The 21,164-nt window shown below is 40.2% G+C and overlaps 1 long non-coding RNA gene across 1 annotated transcript in view; it reads left to right on the plus strand.

Annotated features, from left to right (window-relative positions):
- The window catches only part of LOC135428568 (uncharacterized), a 92,183-nt gene that overhangs the window by 69,573 nt on the left and 1,446 nt on the right, over nt 1-21,164 (plus strand). The window contains exon 2 of the long non-coding RNA XR_010436278.1: nt 2,794-2,849. This is a non-coding gene — a long non-coding RNA (uncharacterized LOC135428568). The remainder of the gene's footprint in view (nt 1-2,793; nt 2,850-21,164) is intronic.

Consider the following 21,164-nt stretch of genomic DNA (forward strand, 5'->3'; position numbering starts at 1 on the left):
TAAGCTATGATTTATTCTATGAAGTAAATGCTTTCAAAGTAGATTAAAGCTTTAAAAATGTAAAGTTCTTGTATTTTTAAACATACCGAATTCAAAAAGCTTCATAAAAAAATATATACTTTTAGTTGTAAAAGCACATTGTTGCTTTTATGTGATAGAAATAGAGCTTTGACAGTTAATAAAAGCTTTAATAAAAACTGTTTGTTAAGCATCTTGCAGAATGAAAGCCCATTAAAGCATAAGCTTGGAAAAAGCAAAGACTGTAAAATCGTAATTCATAATTAAAGCTGATTAAAGCTTTTTCTAAGAAAAAGCACGGGCTGTAAGAATGACGCCCTTACTTAGATCTGCTGAGATGAATGATTAATCCTAAGCTTTTATTTACTTGCCAAAACTATAATAATAACAATACAAAACTAAATTGATATTTGAAGAGACATGAATTAATTCTATTTGCTGTGTTAAAAAAAAACCCACTCAAAGCTCAGAGCTGGTCAATATAATCTTCCACTAAAGCTTTAAGCTCGTTGTGCTTGTTTTTTGTGCAGTCAAGTAAATGTAAAAGCAAGATTAAAGTAAGATTAAGTGTAGTGCGCAGAAGTCGTTGCGTTCTTATTGTTTCTGCGAAGCATTCAAACGGATCGAGATAAGTTTGTTAACGCATTTGTTTTTAGCTGGAATTAGGCTACATTTGGATTGGCTTAAAATTCTCGGGCATTCTTTTGGCAGAGTCTAGACTTCAGCCTGCATTCGGACACACTTCTTGGCCAGTTGAGTCAGCTCGACTGTTGATTGGCTTTTGGCCCTGTCAAGAGTTGTTTTTATTTATTTGTTTTTTTTTACGGTATTTGCATTATAGCACCTCTGCTCCCCCTCCCCCTCCCCTAGACACGATGACTACATTTTGAAACTTGAAAAAAAATCCGAAAAGCGAATCCAAATGACATTCAAATTGTTGTTGTTGTTGTTGTTGTTGTTGTTGTTGTTGTTGTGGGCCTGTTGCTGCTGCTAAGCGAGCCACCCAAAAGGAACTTAACAAACACAACAAGCACACACACAGATACACACACATACACACACACAGAGACAGGCGCAGGCTAGCGCTTGGCGTGAAAAATAAAAATAAAGTTGTTATAAAAAGTAAAAAGTACAAAAATAATAAAAATAAACAACAACTGTTATTCAACAGTTTTGGAAGACAACATGAGAGTGTGTCTCTGTGTGCGTGTGAGTGTGTGTGTGTGTGTGTGTGTGTGTGTGTGTGTAAAGTATAAATATATACAGGAGTGGCCAACTTGGAATGTTAATGCGCTGCAATCGTTGGTGTTGCCGAGAGCCACTCCAAAAGAGTCGCACGTAGGCAACAGAGCGACGCCGACACCGACGCCAACGTCGACGTTGACTGCGCAGCCAGCGTCAGCGGCAACACCAACGCTCACAACGCTGCGACTGAGCGACAGAGACAGCCCAGCCCAGCCCAGCCCAGCGCAGGGCTGAGCCCAAAAGTTACGTGAGCTTAGCACAGGGCGTAGGCAGCGGGGCGTAAGCGATGGCAGGGGGTGGAGAATGGCGAGGGCGGCCGACGGTGGACGCAGGGCGGAGGGTGTGTGTGTGTGTGTGTGTGTGTGTGTGTGTGTTTGCGCCGTGTTGTCCGTTAAGTGCGATAAGTGGCCGAGACGCAGGTAACGGCGGCAGCTGGACAAAAGCCAAAAGAATTAACCGGCCTCTGCAACTGTACGCCCCCCCCCCCCCCCACACTCCTTACACTTTACCCCTTTCCTATCACCCTTACCCCTTGCCACGGTCCGCGCCAACACAAACCTCTCGACAGGCTGCCGCGTCGTCGCATGTGAAGCCAAGTAAAATTTATAACTGTCAATTATTATGCAAGAGCTGTGAGCAGCAGCACCTCCATCTCCTCCTTCACCTCCTCCTCCTCCTCCTCCTCCTCCACCTCCTTCTCCTCTCCTGCTTCTCCTTCACCTCCCCAGAAAGCAATCAGGAAATACCCGAATCTCCAGCGAATGCCCACAGAGACAACAGACAGACAGCGGGCGACGGAGACGAACACTGGTCAAAGTTATAAACACTTTACCAACACTCAAAAACACACGCACGCACAGTTAACCGAAATTAAGTGGCCCCTACAGCTCGCCCCCCTCCCCCCTCCCTACTTTACTCCCCCTCTACCCTTTACCCGGACTCCAGTGTCGTCTGTATACATATATGTATACTTGAATAAGAAGCATACCGCAATCCACTCGCGAAATCGGAACACGTAGTACTCAATACACAGAGACCGCCCCTCCCCCTCCCCCTTGCCTAGCCTCCTCCATGGCTCCATTCCCGATTCCTCATTCCATTGCCCAATCCCATGCCCGAACCCAGTGTCCAGTGTTCAAAAGGCATTCCCGTTGCCTGTGAGCCGCCTCTTGCCATATTGTTGACTCGGCTCGAAATATTTTTTATTGCTGTGATACGCTCATCGTATAGCCTGTAACCAAAATATTGACAGATATGGATGGATATAGTTAAAGATATATATATATATATATTTTATATATATATATTTAGATATAAATATAGATATAGATATAAATATAGGTATAGATATAGAGGGAACTCTTACCGCATAAATATCACCCTTCTTTGCGATTCTCATGAATTGTTGTTAGTGTTGACTAACGAACTTAATTTCTATCTCTGCAATTCCTTCTGTTTTATCTTTGTCTCTATCCCTATCTGTCTCCGAGTCCTAATCTAATCCGCTTTCTATTTGTTTTGTTCTTTCAGAAATGTGTTTATGCATACGAATTTGCAAATCTGACTACCTTCTGCCAATTGCTTGGGTAAGTGCCTTTATATATATGTATGTTATCTCCTAATATCTGTTAATTATTTGATTATAAACGGATTGACTTTTAATATGTAATAAAATCTATTATGATTTAGGCATATTCCGTACTGCGCCTTGAATTGGTATAAGATTCACATCTATTTCATTTTTACAGGGTATCTTAGTGGCACGGCTTTTCGTTGTTAGCACAAGCGAGAAGCTTGTTTACCGGACCCGGTCAATTATTTGATATCTTGTTTGTTTCTCATTTCTTTCAGCACTTTTTTTATATTTTCGTTCTGCTCTTCTCTTTTTTTTGTTTTCTTTTTTTTGTTGGTTTTAATTTTGGTTTTTTTATTGGCCGCTGGCTCTGATTGTTCTTGGGAGTGCCCCGGGCGAACAGAATCATGGCCCGAACCCGAACCGAACCGAACCCCTCCCCTGGGTTCAATGTACGTCAATTGCGCGGGCTCAAGAGGTGCCCGATGTGCCTGAGGTGCCTGAGGTGCTTGAGGTGCCTGAGTTGGCGAGTTGCCTCAAGAACCTCACCTTGTGGCACGCATCGCGTGCGTGTGTGGGGCGCCAATTGACAGACATCATGACAACAACAACAACAGCAGCAACAGCAGCAGCAACAACAACAACAACAGCAATAATGACTTTTATAATGATCATTATTTTGATGATGATGAGGGATCTCATGTAGGCTCCTATTAAATGATTCACTTTGCATTTATATTTAATATTTTGTTGTTGAAGCTTTTGCAAAAACTTGGCTGAACTGCGACCTTCAATGGCGTTTCCACGATTTCCGGTCTGGGGGTTTTTTCTACATTATTTGTTGTTTTATTATTCAGTCAGTCGTCACTCATAAAGTTCGAGTAGTGCATAATTAAGTTGGCAACAGTCTCAGCCGCTCATCTGGAGGTCTTTTAAATCATCTGCCTATTTATAGAGCAGCTCGTACAAACCCCCAAAAAAAAAAAACAAACAAACCGCATTCATCAAGGAAGCGAACTGAACTGCATACTAAACAGATCTAGCGGGAAGGACAAAGCTATATGCCATATATGGAGCTGAAAGAACTTCCTAGTCTTAAGTTTATGCACTTCGAGTATACAAAATTTGACCAAAAATAGATTTCAATGCGCAAAAACAGAATTTGAGTCGAGGAAGAGTACAGGGAAACACGAAGATCTAGATGAGAACTTTTTCGAATTGGGTATTTCACTGATTAACAGATTAACTAGAACAAACAATTTCCCAAGCTTTGCAATTTGACAAAGAAGAAATATTAGAAAGTTATTTGAACAAGAATTAAAAGAAGAAAGAAGACAAAATATGGTTATGATTAATGGTTAATAGAAAAACTCGTCTAGCATAGATAATATTATAGGTATTCCAAGGATAAAAGAACAAAGGATTATAGAAATAGTTGGGGATTCAGAAATATTAATTAACTTAATTTTTGTATTTTCACAATTAAACAGAAATACTTTCAAAATAAATAAAATATTTTCTGTTTGAGGAGTACATTTAGGGAATCCATATAGATAAATAGATAGATAGATAGATAGATATGGATATATAGATAGATAAAAAGATAGATAGATAGATAGAAAGATAGATAGATAGAAAGTTATATAGATATATAGATATAGATGGAAAGATAGATAGATATATAGATAGATAGATAGATAGATAGATATATATAGATATATAGATAGATAAAAAGATAGATAGATAGATAGAAAGATAGATAGATAGAAAGATATATAGATATATAGATATAGATGGAAATATAGATAGATAGATAGATAGATAGAAAGATAGATAGATAGATAGATAGATAGATAGAAAGATATATAGATATATAGATATAGATGGAAAGATAGATAGATATATAGATAGATAGATAGATAGATAGATAGATAGATAGATAGAAAGATAGATAGATAGATAGATAGATAGAAAGATAGATAGATTTATAGATATAAATGAATAGATAGATAGATAGATAGATAGATAGATATTTAGATAGATAGATAGATATATAGCATCAAATTAGATAGATTATATAAACAACAATGAGATATAAGATAAATATATATATAAACAATTACTTTTAAAGAAATATGTTACAAGATGAGACTCAAGAGAAGAAAACACAATGAGAGACAAATATCAAGAAGATAGAAAAACCAATTTTCCTGTCGCGCCTTCAAAAACTCCTACATACACCAAAATTTCCTGCTCAAAGCTCAAATAAATGTTTGACATTCCACGAGCGGCTTATTTGGTATGGCAAAGACAGGATCTCTGTGTGTGTGTGTGTGTGTGTGTGTGTATGTGGAATGTGTGGCAAACACGCACGGAATGTGTTGGCATCGATCTTGTGCGTGGAACAGAGGAGAGCTGAGCGCGAGGTGGGATCATCTATCAAATCGTGTTTGGGGCTTTGTTTGGGTCAAGCCGCAGGTCTGCAGATTGTTCATGATCATAAATCTTGAAAGGCTGTCTAATGAGTGTCCGCCGTTGCAGTCGCCGGCTCATTCAGGCCGTCAATCAATCAATCAATCAATCAATCAATGCGCCATTGAAATGCGCCATGCAGCAGCCGCCTTTGCGCCCAGCCAAAGTCTCGCACAATGTCTCAATTCCAAGTGCAAAATCAAAAAAAAATATTGATTATTAAATTGTGATCAAGTTTTGCAGTTGTGAATACGAATACGAATACGACTACGACTACATATATTCGGTATTCGGTATTCGCTTTGCGGTATTCAGTATTTAATCGCGTTGTAGTTTTTGACCCACTTTAAGATGTTGTTGCTGTTGTTTCCTTTTTGCTGCTCTTTCATTACAAAATTTGTTTAATTTAAAATTGTTTAACTTGAAATTGAGTCACGGCGTCTGACTGCACAGCTGCCGTCAGCAGCGGCAGTGACGCCGGCGCCGACGCCGACGCCGACGCCAGCAGCGCAGCCTCGAAGTTACATAAAATGGCATTAAAACGATTCAGAGATTGAGTTGTGGGGACCAAAGCATAACTGCAAATGAGTTGGCTGCGTCGGGGGGGGAGGAGACTCGAGAAAGACAGAGGGAGAGCGAGAGCGAGAGAGAGAGAGAGAGAGAGGGAGTGGGGCGGGAGAGGGGAGTGACAGAGGGGCATACCCCCCACAGGCGAAAACCTGATGCCAGAGCTAAAGACGAACAAGCCATTTGGCATTTGCATGCGACAGTCTGTGTGTGTGTGTGTGTGCGTGTGTGTGTATCTCTCTCGGTGTATTGATCAGGTGGAGCAGAAGAAGAAGAAGAAGAAGAAGAAGCAGAAGAAGAAGCAGATGTGGTAGACGCTGCAGTGACAGACAGATCTGAACCAAAGCGAACCGATTCGCTGGCGAACCCCGATTGAGCCAGCTGTAAAAGGTGAACAGCATTTCGCCCACCCCGACCACTCCTCCCTCTGGCACCTGCCTAAAACACCTACCCCCCCCCCTCCCCACCACGACACACACACACTTCCCCCTCCTTGCCTCACTTGGGTAAGTTCACTCTTCTTGCCATTTGCTGACTTTTTCTCGTTATGGCATTTAACACTTTGACATTATTGCCACAGAGTCGGCAAATGTTCACGACGATCACTGATCACTGATCACTAATCACTGATCGTTGGTCATTGATCATTGATCATTGATCATTGAACATAATGAACATCAATCTGTTAGCCGCTTGGTTGAGCTAAAAACTGGGTTTCCGTTTCGCATTCCATTGAAAAACTTCCCCCCTCCCGCCATTCAGCTGCCACTCCCAACGATCTTGCGTCAATCTGGCGACAAGTTTATTAAATTTATATATGTATATTTATTTATATATCTCTATATATATATATATGTATATGTGTGTGTCTTTCGGGTATTGGGTAATTTGGTAATTTGCATTGGCGGGGCTACACACAAAAACAATATTTAATGCCCATCGGAACGTCGCATTGTGGTCTATTTTTTATGGTCTGGCTCGGCCGCATTTAAATGAATCTAATGCCGAAACTGAAACTGAAGCTGAAGCTGAAGCTGAAGCTGAATCTAAATCTGAAGCTCAAGGCCAGACCCAGACGTCAGTCCCCAAGCATCAGCATCAGCATCAGCCTTAGATACCAGATTCGTATGCTAACTAACTAGTTGAACTAGATTTTTGTTTCTATGGCCCGGTTCGAGATCGAAATAGAGATCAGCTCAGCAGCTCTGCAGTTCTCTCGCTCTTGCTCTTGCTCTCACTCTCCCTCTCGCTCTTTGAAGAATGATTGTGATCAGTACAAGTGGTGAATCGTGATCAGTGATCAGTGAACAGTGATCAATAAATAATACCTCGACACCTAATGACTGTTGCCAAAAAATAAAGCGCAGATCAAACTCGCGATCGAGCTGGAGACTGATCCAACTCTTATTCTATAAGCCGCTCTAAATAAGGAATTAGGGGGATCAAAGATCGATATATAGATCAAGAAAGATCGTAGCGACAGAAGACAGAAGAATCGATACACAGCTCGGCATTGGATCGAGCTCCTCTTCTCTGTCTCTTTTAACAAACAGCTATTGTGATCAGTTGCTTCTATGAAATGATCAGCAAAAAGACATACTTAAAGCTTCTAGGCAACATTTAAAACTCGCGATCATCTCTCTATCAGAGCGTCCGTTCTCCTTAAAGAACTGCCAGGCCTGATCGTTGATCAGTGATCGATAAACAGTAAAGATCGATTTATTGATGCTATCTTAATTACTAGAGTGATCAGACATTGATCTCGACCTACTATTAAAACTCTTGGATTCAAGATCGGCAGATCTTGTTGTGCTTTGGGGATCAGCTGGAGATGGAAAGCGAAGGATCGAAGGATCAAGAAAGTGTAGATCGAGCTCTCTGCAGGTTGATCTCAAGCATAACTATGTTCTGTTCTTGTCTGTGATCGGTGACTGTGATCAGTGGCAGATCTGGCATGATCGCAAGGTTAGAGGAAAAACTGTGATCAGTAGCTTGCAACTTGGTTGTGCTTTGGGGATTAGCTGGAGATGCAAGCGAACGATCAAGAAAGTGTAGATCGAGTTCTGTGCAGCTTGATCTCAAGCTCACATGAATATTTTCCCTTTTTTGTCTGTGATCGGTGACTGTGATCAGTGGCAGATCTGACGTGATCGCTGATCGTTAAGAAACGACAACCAGTGTCCAGTGGCTTCTGTGATGAGTAAGCGAAGCCGAGGTGTTCGTGATCTACTTGTCAACACCTACACGATTTTTGGGCTTTTTGTGGCTCACTTAACGGCCCGGCCGATGGCTCGAGTGGATGGTTCCGGTTTCCATTTTGACATTTGCCGGTTTCCAATTGCCGTTGCGCTTAAGTGATCGCTGATTGCTGATTGCTGATCGCTGATCGGTGATCGCTGATCGGTGATCGTCAGGTTATGCATTTGGCATGCGAGCTGGGTTTGTCGTTGTCGTTGTCGAGAGCGCGCGGCTAAGTTGCCCACAGTGTTAACTAATTATGTGTGGAACGCACTTTGGAATTGGATTCGCATTTGAATTTTGGCCGCTGACGTAAGACATGAGAAAGAAAAAAGCAAAAATACGACAAAATTGATAAAAGCCCAAAACACAAAAAAAATGATGGGCACAATTTTGCTGTTTATGCTTCGCTCTGCTTGATTGGCTGATTGGTTGATTGGTGAAAAGTTTTGGCATGCGCATTGCATAGCGCCACAGGAATGGAAAGTGCATGAAGATCCGCTGTCCAATTGTGTGTCGAAAGTCGTGCCGAAAGATGAGCCGAGGCAATCAAAACGACAAGCAATTAGCGAGCCACACACAACAAATACTAATCGGCGATCGCATTACATATTCACGAACGTTCGCTCTCCAAAGGTTAGATCACACAGTCTTGCATTTATCCGCTGACGAAAGGAATTAACTCAGCCTCGGGCATAGGCTAGCACGTCAGGCTTTGGGAATATCAAGAATAACATGTTGTCAGCCGGCATACCACGTTTCCGCTTTATATCTGAGAAAGATCCTGAGATATAGAAGCGATTGTATAATAATTGGAAGATGACTTTCGGGCATAAATCGGATCATTTTTGATGCTTAAACCCAATGTCATTTAAATAAGATAAGTAATGCTTGCTTATCGCTTTCATATCTTCCTTTTACCTTGGGAAGATAGGTAAGCGATAAAAGGGCGATACGGATCTTACAATTTTCTTTAGCTTGCGACTCATTCTCGAGCACTACACAACCCTGCTTTGGCATACAAACGCTGAGAGGCAATCGACCTTGGATGTTTCTAAGATGTATCGCCTGGAAGATACATTTGCGATAGCAACAGAAGTAATCAAACTTTAAATATTTCGGCTAACATTGAGTGTTATTTTTGCTTCTGCTTTTCACCAATGGTTGCTGTGCTCTATCGCCGAAGTATCTTCCTGACGATAAAAAGAAGAGCCGCTTGCAATGTTTTGCTAGCATATCATATCTCCTTTTCGAGAGATCAATGCGAAAAATCTCTTGGGGCTGACTTTGAGTTTGACTTTGACTTTGAGTTGGAAATGGAATTGGAATTGGAAATGCGACTCATCCGCTGGCAGCGACATCCAGTTGCACTTCCACTTGCATTTCCACGTCCAGTTTCAGTTTCAATGCAATCAGCTGGAGGCATAGCTCGGAATCACAAGACATTCCCTGACCAAATCTGGGCGCAGTCTTTCAACTTTTTCTAAGAAGACGAAACGATGCTCAGTTTCAAGGCTAGAAAAAAAAAAGAGGCCTTGCAATTGGCCTGCTCAAGTGGCCGAGAGAGAGACAGAGAGAGAGAGGGGTGGTAGGGGAGGGGGGGGGGGGGGGTAGGGTGGCATGTGATGATAGCTGCAACAAGTTGTTGTTGTTGTTTGGGAATGTTTAGAAAACTTGTTGCCAAACAACGACAACGACAACGACAACAATGGAGACGACTTTCATTATTCGATCGATTGAACAATCGATGAACGCTTTTGGAAATTGGCAAAAGCTAAGAAATTGCCGGCAATAAATGCAATACAAGCATAGATAGATACAGATACAAATACAAAAGCAGATACAGATAGTATATATATATATATATGTGCGTATATATAAATGGGTGTATTCATGAGTTTGTGAGTGCGCCAAAGCGAAATGCAGTTGAATGACAAAGACCGTGAAAAAAGAGTAAAAATCATTTCGAGCCATGCCACAACAGCCCAAAGGGGTATATTAGTTCGCCTGACAAGCTTGTCACAGCAACTCCTTTAGCCAGATTTATTTCGAAATTTTCTCCAATGAAAGAAATAATAAATATGAAAAATAAAAACAAATCTTTAATCCTAAAAAGAAATAAATAAAAGCGCAGTTGGGATAAGTTTATCTGTGTCTGAGTTATAATGCCTTATATTTGTATATATCTAGCCGACTTTTGAAAGTATATTTTAGACAATTCATGAAATCTAGAGAAGTTATAAAATGTGATTGTTTAGGTCAAAGAAGATCTTGGGCAAACGTTGGACTTCTTTCTTCTTTCCTTTTTATTTAATATGAGCAACAGCTTTTTAATGTCGCCTGGGTGCATTCATTTATTCAAACTGTTTATTCGAATGTGCCTTGAATAAACTCACAAATAATAATACTCAATTTTCGCACAGAAAAACTGAATATTGAAATAATATCAAAAAAGTTTAAGTCGAATTTTGTAGTTTTTCTGCTCTTTCAATAAGACTTGGCTCGCAATTTCAGCTCTGTTTTGGGCGAGAAAAAACCTTAAAAAAGAACTGAGGGAAAGGTTAAAATATATTTGGGCAAATTTAAGTTGAGTTTGAGTCCAAAATACCAAAAGTGGCATCTCGATAGATATTCTTCCCTTTGGATGCCTCTTGTGAATATTTCTTTTGGATGCTGTCCCAGCTCCATCCAAAACGCAGCCCATATTCACAAGAAGAGCCCAATTGTGGGCTTAAAAGAAAATAAAATGATTTAAGAATCAATCTTAAGAAATTAGGACTATTTCGGCACGCCGAAGATTTAATACCCTTGCAGACATTTGCCCTCTGGCAGATATGTGAGAAAAGTGAAGCTCCTAAATGCTGAGCTTGATGAAAATATCTGGGAATCAGAATATTCTGCAATACAACAACTCATTTTCTATCTATATACATTATATATATATATATATATTTCCATATAATATTATATATATAATAGTTAGATATTGATGGGATTTGGCTCAGGTTTAAGCAGCATTGCTTAAGTGGCAAATGCGAAGGTTTGTCAAGATATCTTGATAAGCAAAAGAGTTTTCCATACAAGAACTTGCTTTTCCGCCGATCGTTCCTATTGCAGCTATATGATATAGTGGTTCGATCCGGTCGATTCTGACATATAAACTGTGTACTACAGAATAACGGACCTATTACAAGATGTTCGCCCTAAAATGAGAGACTTGTTTGCCTAGAAACAGACAAACAAATAGATGGACAGACAAACAGACAGACAGATAGACAGACAGATAGACAGAGAGACAGACAAACAGACAGACAGATAGACAGACAGACAGACAGACGTACAGATGGATATGGCTATATTGAATCGGCGGATGCTGCTGATCCAGAATATACATATATACTTATGCTTAATGTATAAAAGCTTCTTCAAGGGTATACAAATGCGAGGGCTGAGACAGAAGAACTCCTCTTTTTGTCTAAAAATATACATATATAAAAAATCAATATATTTATATAAGAATATATATTTATACATAACAGCAAACCCAAACAGGGTATGCGCTAGTTCATCACTCGCATACATTTTGTTATATATTTTTCTGTTTGTGCTTCTTATTTGGCATTTGGCTTGGGAGCTGCTCCACGAGCTGCTTGTTGCTTACCATCAATGGGAAATTGTGCGAAAACAAATCTTGATCAACAAAAATATACATAAATGCAACAACAACAACAACAACAACAACAACGGCAACAACAACAACCACATGTAAACACTTCACTAAGCGCCCTTTTCACTTTTTATTGGCGCTCTTCAAACATAAAAAAAAGCAAACAAATTAGACATAAAAAATAAAAAAAAAATATATATAAAAAAAGTAAAATGCATTTGTTTTGTGTTTTGTTTGGCAAATTATGCAAATTGACAGCAACAACAAAGGAAAATCAAATGTGGGATTTTTTTTAAGTATTCTTTAAATGTTTTTTAAATGTTTTTTAATGTTTTTTTTTTTATATATTTCTTTAAGTCGCGCACACACACACACACGCACACGCACGCAAACTACACTCTGCGCTGCTTCTTCTTTTTTGCCTTTTCTCCCGCTACTTCTCTCTCTCTCTCTCGCTCTCGCTCTCTCGCTTTTCACGCTGAGCTCTTTAAACGCGTCCAATTACCTCAACGGACTTTCCGTTAATGTTTCCCATTTCGAAAAACTGGCAACAGAAAAGCCAAAAACCAAACAAAAACTAAATAAAAATAATAACAAAATTTAAAAAAAATAAAAAAACAACAACACACACACACACACACACACACATGCATTTTGTATGCCAACTGGGATTGAAGTTGTTTTTGGGCTTTGAATTTTGGGCTTGGGTTTGGGTTTGGAATTGGAATTGGAATTGGAAACAGCTGCCTCCAGATGGGGGTGTGCGTGTGTGTGTGTGTGGGTGCAGTGTGCCATGACACACACACACACACACACACACACACATGAGTGTAGCCTGGGCCCGGTCTGGAGACTGGGGACTGGGGACCGAAGCGAAGAAGGCGACGCCAGCTGAGACTTGGACTCTGAGACTTGGTTGACTGCGCCGCATGGGCTTGAGGCAACTTCCAACTTCCAACTTCCAACTGGCCAACTGTTGCACACGTCGTTGTTGTTGCTGCTGTTGTTGTTGTTGCTGCTGGCGCGACCAGAATTGTTGATTTTGTAATTGTTGTTTGTTGCATTTGTTGCTGTTGCTTCAGTTGCTTCGGTCTTTGCCTTTATTGCGGTTTACATATATTTATAGGTATATACCTTTTTTTTAGTATACCCTATAAACAGTGTTGGCTACAAATGGGATATGATGGGCCATTGAATGTGGACTTGGCGAGCTAGAGAATCTGAAATATATATTCTCGTGTATTCAAAGCAGAGCAAGCTTATTTCATTTCAACGAAATTTTCATCACTTTTCTTAAATTCGATAAATATCGATTTTGCAACAAGTCTTGTTTTAGTTTATTACGCATATGCCACATTTCCTTGTAGACGATAAATATCCTTTATGCAAATTGTTTAGTTTTCAGGCGCGAGAGATTTATATTGAAGATCGATAAATATCGATTTTGCAACAAGTCTTATTTAAGTACATCTCGCAATTTGTAAGCGCTACGCAGAAGAAATTAAATTTTTTTAATATTTTACCTCGCTTTTCTGAAATCGATATATGTTGTGATATATTGTGATATATTTTCATAAGCTCAATAAATATCGATTTGGCAACAAGTCTTTTTAGAGATATCTCACAATTTATAGGAGCTACACAAATCGAATGTATTTCTTTGTTTGTAAGATCGATAAATATCGACTTAGCCTTGATTTAAACGCATTAAGTATTAATTTTTAAGAGCTACACAGCTCGAATGAAGTTTCTAGTTAACTCGATAACTACACAAAGCAAGTGTCCTTTTTTGTAGTCTTGTGCCATTTTCTTTAAATCGATAAATATCGATTTCAAGTTTTGAAGCATATGTTGCAGATCGATAAATATCGATTTGCAAAAAAAATGTATTAAGAATGTACATATGTCTTCAATTTTTAAAGAGCTCTACAACACGAGTGTTCATTTCTCTTGTGTCTTGCCCCATTTTTATAGATCGATAACTATCGATTTTGGGAACAATTCTTTTTCAGGCATATCTCACTATTTGCAAGAGCTACACAACACGAATGTGCACTTTTTTTTATACCAAACGACATTTTCTTAAAATCGATTATTATCGATTTCGCAGCAAGCCCTATAGCATATCTAGGAGATCGACAAATATCGATTATGCAACTTTTCTTTTAAGCATAGCTCGCAGTTTTGATAGAGCTACAGACAGCCTCTCGTATAGCATGCCCGCAGGGTATCTACCCATCGATCCCTCTCGGCTAGAGCACGCTGGGTTTTACTAGCAATTTATTTTATAAGAATTTTATACGTTTTGGGCCAGAGACAAAGCCAAAGCCAACTGTCTGCGGGCCGAAGATCAATCGATAGCTGGGCCCGTGAGTCATGCAATCGGCACATTCGACCGCCCGCCCGCCCGTCTGAACTGCATTTCGCATTGTGAATAGTGCACGGTGAACAGTTGCATTGTGAATAGTTGAGTAGTGAATTGTCGAATAGCTGTGCATTGTGAATGAATCACAAATTGCAAATGTCATCCAGTTCCTAAATGGGCGCCACAGCCGTTCGCTGGCCTCCAATTGAGAAACAAGTAGGTGCGCTTCCAGTCGGGTGGGCACGACTACCAAATGCCCTGTAGCCAAACGAGAATTTCATTTAACTAACTTAGCTTCGTCTTCTCTTCTTATAGCAAAAACTCTGCCAATTGGATTCTTCTTCAACTTACATTTTGCTTTTTCTTCTAATTTCACTTAAATAATCAAAAATTTAAATCGATATCTATCGATTTTGGCGAAATGCTGAAAGTTATCGATTAAAATAAAATTTAAGCTGAGAATTTATCCGCTCAATCTCTTATAAGCTCTGAAATCGAAGATTCATGTCAAGAATCAGCGATGCATTCTTCCTGCTAGGCACATACTACCCTTTTGGCTTATCAAGTTGCGTTCTCTACGGGGTATTAAATGCTTCAAGTTGAACGAATAGTTAGCAACTATTTGATCGTATTTATTCACATATATATTTACTAGCTGGATTCGATGTACCGTTGCCTTAGACAACTTCGAGATACCCTCTCAATTCAATTGATTTCAGATGATACGTCGACTATTTATTTTTATTTTTTTTTTTATTTTTTTTTTATTTATTTATCCCATGTAAATAATGCTTCTGCTTCCATTTCCGGTTTCCGTTAAAAGCTCTAAATTTTAGCGTGTGTCTTAGCTAAATGCCAAACGGTTGGTTAAGCGTCCAAATATAAAGCTGACAACCGCCTTTCGTTATGTGTACTAAAAATTAGAGTGTGGCATTCGTTAAAAGAGTATCGTCTGGTCATTCGTTAAAAGAGTAAATTGCCTTCGTCGGGCAGCTACAATCGTCAAGTCTTGATTTAGCGCAGACGCGCACACTTGACGACGGTTGCTGCTTGCCGACTGCGCGACTCACAGATTTTGTTATACAGCTGACGAAACGTTAAGAAATGGGTATTTGCAGCAATTTTTGGATTTCCTAAAAAGCGAAATTTCCTTAAAGACAGCAATATTTTCCTAGTGGTAAGTACAGACATGCACCAGTAGATTGTGTTACACTTTTGAAGTGAACAGGCAACTTTGCCAGACATATGTTCCATGCTTGCCGACATGTAGGTTGCTGTCTGGACTAACTTGATACACATTTTGTAGCATACTTTCAGGCAGCTGATTTAAAATTCAACACAATAATTGAATTTAAAGTTAGAAAAGTGAAAAAAAAGTTGAATTATTTTAAATATTATTATAATATTATATCAAAACAATTTTTAAGCAAAGGCAGAAAAAAGTCAAAGTTTTCGACATTGATTTTAATTTTTTTTTTTTAATTGTTAAACTTTACATATTGCAAGTATCTTAAAAATTGATTAAATCGTTTGAATCTTCGTTTTTCACAATTGGCAATGAAATATCATATTTAAATAGTGAAATATATCTAAATAGGCTCATTTAGCACACCGATAAATAAAGTTCAATTTGCGGCGTTTGAGTTCAGAGCACGTTTTCAGTCTTGCGAATAAGCCCAAGTTTGTAGTTTCCGTTTAATAACATTTTGGGCTATCATCATTCAATGTGCGTAGTTCTGTGAATTGCTTTGCGATTCACCTGAAGTACGTAAATGTATGTATAAAATTATCAGATTAGTGTGAATCGTTATGCTTATGACGTTTATCGGGGCAACAACAATGCGCATTTGATTGATATTATTGCCGGCCAATTGATAATTGGCCATTAGGCGGACGGATGGCAACAGGTTTTCCACATGGGATTTTCCAACGCTTGTTCCCTGGCAAATTGTTGGCTTTGTTGCCGCCTCAATTGCAATATCTTATCCGGCGAGATCGCCGCGAGAGATGACATCATGCGCTCCGCTGGACGCCGTTTGAATGAAATCGATCGCATGAATGACCTAATAAATACTTACTACAAATGAATGTCATGAATCCATGAATGTCCATGAATCAACCGGGCAAATTCGCCAACCGCCAACCGCCACCCGCCACCCGCCACACAGCAACAATTGCCGCAATGGAATTGCACTAAAGTTCAGACCCCTCGGCCCGACCACGCCCCCTGCCAGCCCTTCATCTCATCTGTGGACAGTCGCTCGTTTTGCCCGCTCGCAATTTCATCAGAAACAGACGCGGTGTCGCCAGTTCCGCCCCCAAGTGACAACCCCCCCCCCCCCCCCCCCTACCCCACCCTCCAACATAGGCACCCTCTTCTTCTTTGAACTCCCCCAGCCGAGCGGGGGCGTCAATTGGCCGAGGGACGGCTGGCAGGGGCGTTGGGGGGGCGTGACGCAAGCAGCGTGTTAATTAATTGCAATCGTAGCGAATACAACAACAACAGCAAAATAATATTACAAACAACTCGCTTAATCATTTTTAAATTAGAAAAGGGGTGTGTGTGTGCGTGTGTGTGTGCGTGTGTGTGTGTGGGGTGTTAACACTTTAACGATTTACCCGCCCAAATGTGGCCAATGATCCATCAGCCCCTCAAGACTATTCCCGTCGATTTTCTATTACGCATTGGCGATTTGTGACGCCTTCGTTTACAGTTATTGTTTATCCATTATGCGCACACACACACACACACACACACACACACACACACAGAGAGAGCACAACAAGCCAGAAGGTGCGCCCACCCACGGCTGCAGAGCTCATCATCGGCATCATCGCCCAGAGTTCATCTGGAGAGTCATCGAGTCAATCGACTGGCAGCAAATCGCCTTTGCAGACATTCAAATACTCTGAATGACATGCAAAACGCAAATGTTTGCTTGACCGACTCGCAGATACCCTATAACGAAAGCCAAGCTTATCTTGAACCGTTCGCTTTGAAGCACGATTAATTATTCGCATAAAATCTATGATTGAACAACTTTTAGATACCCTGTTGTCTCGATAACTATCGTTAGCAACTAAATGGAACAGAGCTAAAACTAGATGCAGCTTGACTATGCCAAAAAAAAAACGGAACGACATAACTATCGATACATCTATCGATAACAGAATCGATAACTATAGTTAAATCTATCGATAACCCAATCGATACCTTTCGTTAGCAACTGAACTGAACAGAGCTGGAACTAGCTCCGACTAGATTAGGCCAAAAGACAGCATGGCAAAATTATCGATATATCGATATAACCCCTATAGTTATGTCTATCGATAATAAAACTATCGTTAGAGACACCTAATACACAGTTATTTATATATTCACGATACTTTTATCGAAAGTTTTTATCAGCTCTAAGACGTATTCTAGCGGGGACTACAACCTGACTTAACGAAACGTCAACTGATTTTGGTTGGAAGAAAGGGATTTGATGACAGTTTTCGAATGCTTCGAATTCCCAAACAGTTAAAGCAATCGATGAGACTTCTAGAACACGATTTCTAGCAATAGAAATCTCGCTCGGTAACTAAAGCAACATAAAAACGAAATAAGATAATTTCGAGTTCTGCAAGTTGTTTACTATAATTAGTTTTTATCATGTTTGCTATGTGATTCCCATAATTTTGTTGGAGGGCTATCAGTCGAAATGTGGGGCTTTCATAAGTGATAAGTGCTTACGCGCCTACAATATATGTATATTCAGATAACGATCCCAACCATCCATCCATCCATCCATCCATCCATCTATCCCGCATAGCACACAACAGTTGTCGTATGTTCCAGTTAGCGTATCAATAAAGCGATTACTCAACTTGACATTTGCGTCAGCCTTTTGGAACATTGGCATTGTCTCTCTGCCGATAGATGGGCCTACCAAATAGGCCCCAGACATGGACTTGACTTTAGGGTATATACATATATGTATATATACATAGATGATAGGGGCTATTTTAAACAAGTTTCGCTTGTGCTGCGCACTTTTTGGCCAAATTCGAATATAAATAATCCATCTATAATTAACTGCAATTGGATGAAAATAGATGAAAAAATCGAAAGATAATTTAAACAAACAATCTCATTTAATGGGCTTTACTTGAATGGGCTTTGAATCAAAGGAAATTAATAATTGATATTTATGTATTTACGACTTTTGATTGCAAACATCAATATTGAATATTTTTCTTCTTCTAATCTTAACTCGATTCATGCGCTACACCCACAACAGGTGAGTTGCTCTGGCCTCTTGGATGACGTGGTGAGGTGGGTAAGGGGATGTTGGTGGGGAAGGGGGGGGGGGGGGGCAGTCGTCAGGCAAGGGGCGCAGCTACAGCTACAGCTATTTCCATTACTCATACGAGACGTTGTTCAATTGACGTTGGATAATAAAACACTTAAAGCTAAACGATGTTGGTGTCGATAGACCATTATCCCCCTGCCCTAGCCCCGCCCACCCCCGCTCTGCATACGCTCTGCATGCATGCTTGTATACCCTGCAATCATATTATGTGCGCAAATGGGGTATCATAAAGCTGGGCACATGTTTGTAACAGGCGGCATATCAAGAGCTGCCACGATCCGGCCATGTTCCGTTTGAGCTCAGGAACCATAAGGTCTGGAGCCCAGGAAATTTGGTATGCAGCTACCTATAGAGTTTTCCATGCACGAACCTACCTATCGTTCCTCTGTCAGCTTCAAGATATAGTTGCCCGATGTTGATATGATTTTGCATATATATGAGGCGCATGTTGAAACTTATAAATGCCGAGGTTGGGTGAGATATGGGGATAAACAAAAAAGTTTTCCGTACAAGAACCTACTGCTCGACCGATCGTTCCTATTGCAGCTATATGATATAGTGCTCCGAATCATCTGGTTCCGATATATTTACTGTCTGCAACAGAAAGAAGGACCTATGCAGAGTATCAAGAGCTTAGCTCTACAACTGAGAGAATAGTTCGCATAGAAACAGACAGACAGAGTGACGGATGGACATGTCTCTATCAACTCGGCTGTTGAAGCTGCTCTAGAATATATATACTTTACGGGATCGCAGATGTCTTCTTTTATGCTTTACACATTTTATGACAAAACTATAATACGCTCTACAAAGGTATAAGAACTACTCCCCCTAGCTGCGGCTTATATTAGCCGCCGATCTAAAATACTTGGCTGGTCAGTCCAACTGATCGAACTCAGCAACTAGAAGAGCCAGGAAATTCGGTGCTTAGCTTTACCTAGAGCTATGCGGATTACACTTAAGTCTACAGTCCACATAAAGCATATGCTATATCCATCCATCCATATGCGTCTAACTGTACGAGCTCGGCAACTAGAAGAGTTATAGACTGCAAATTAGGTATATAGCCTATGCAGGGTATATTTATTCAAAATATATCAAAACTTCACGAGCTAATCAAAGTTCTTTGATGAAAAGCTGGGCTAAGACCTATTTAGATTGGTTCAGTTGTGAACTAATTACTATTACAGGGTATCTCGCGGACGAAGACACTGTCGCGTAGACAGTTCTAATTGCGACTTTTATGCGAATTTGATGATGTGTGATATATGTCACGCAATTAAATGACAGCACACAAGTACAGGGTATATACCAAGAAAAACTATTATGCAAATGTTTTATGGGCCCATAAACTGCAAATGCAACTGCAAAAGGAAAACAAAAAACTTGAAGAGCCATAGAGGGAGAGGAGAGTAGCGGAGCGGAGGATTGAAGAGTTGGGAAAACTTGGGAGTTCGCAGTTCAAGTAAACGTAGATTGGATATTGCAATTGCAATTGCAATTGCAGTTGAAGGCAGGCAAATTAATTGCAGCTAATTACAAGCAACAGCCACAAGAAATGCCAATAGGGCGGGGGAAGAGGATGAGGTGGGGGGAGGAGGGGGGGGGGAGCCACACAGGGATTGCACAGTGGGACCACACGTGCTGTGGCACACTTTGGCCGCAGGCCGAAAACCCGGAAGATGATGCAGCTGAAACTCAGCTGCTGTCAGTTCGCTTGGTCTACGGGGAGAGAGAGGGGGGGGGGGGTAGGGGGAGCAGCAGCAGCAGCAGCAGCAGCAGCAGCAGCTAGAGAAATGCGTTGCATTGCGTTGATTAAACCAAGTTGCAACATTTGCCACATTGCAACAATAAATGCAGTTTCATTGAAGTTAATCAGCCATCAGCCCAGTCGAAGCCGGCGCCGATCTTGTCGACAATTTTGCATAAGCAACAAACGAAACAAATTAACAAATTGAATGAAGCATTGAGTGGAGTAGCCCCAGGCTATATATATATATACACCGAAAGAAATCCAAAAGCGATCTCAGTGTAAACCCAGCTGAGAGTTGAATTAGAGACTGACTGAATTAAGAATCTATAAAGTTGGTTCATGCTTCCAAAAAGCTGCTGATGAAATTTACCATGACGATTTAACCACATGATAAACTTAACAGCTACTACTACTACTACTGGGCCAAGGTCGTTCCTCTTTCTATAGCGCTAAATAGTTTCCAAAATTTAACATGAGCACTTAACCACAAGATAAGTTTAACAGGTTCCATTACTGGGCAAGTGTAGTTTCTCTTACTACAATGTTTAGTCGCAATGCCGACGATATGCAGATTTGATCTCAAGATAAAATCAACAGGCTCCACTACGGACACAGATAGCTAACAAAATATCTTCCCAAATTTAACACTTTCACTATCTACCATTAAGATTTATCCTTAGGATAATAACAACTATCAACTAATATTTTAATGGACAGCTAGAGTGTTTAAGTATTAACCTGAAAAGATGGGAATTCCTTTCCATATTTGCTTAAATTCTGCTGCTCAGGGTTGCCAGCTGGAGAAAAAAGTAATTAAAGTTTCTTGTTTTTGTTTTTCTCTCAGTGTATGTACAGGGTCAGCTGCTGCTCTGGCATCTTCTTTTTTTCCGCTTTTGCGAATGTTTGCGCTG

This window comes from Drosophila montana, unplaced genomic scaffold (genome assembly GCF_035044405.1).
Source record: "Drosophila montana isolate Dmon_TW-CO22-7 unplaced genomic scaffold, ASM3504440v1 contig_2482_1, whole genome shotgun sequence".
In the NCBI taxonomy this organism is placed as follows: Eukaryota; Metazoa; Arthropoda; class Insecta; order Diptera; family Drosophilidae; genus Drosophila; species Drosophila montana.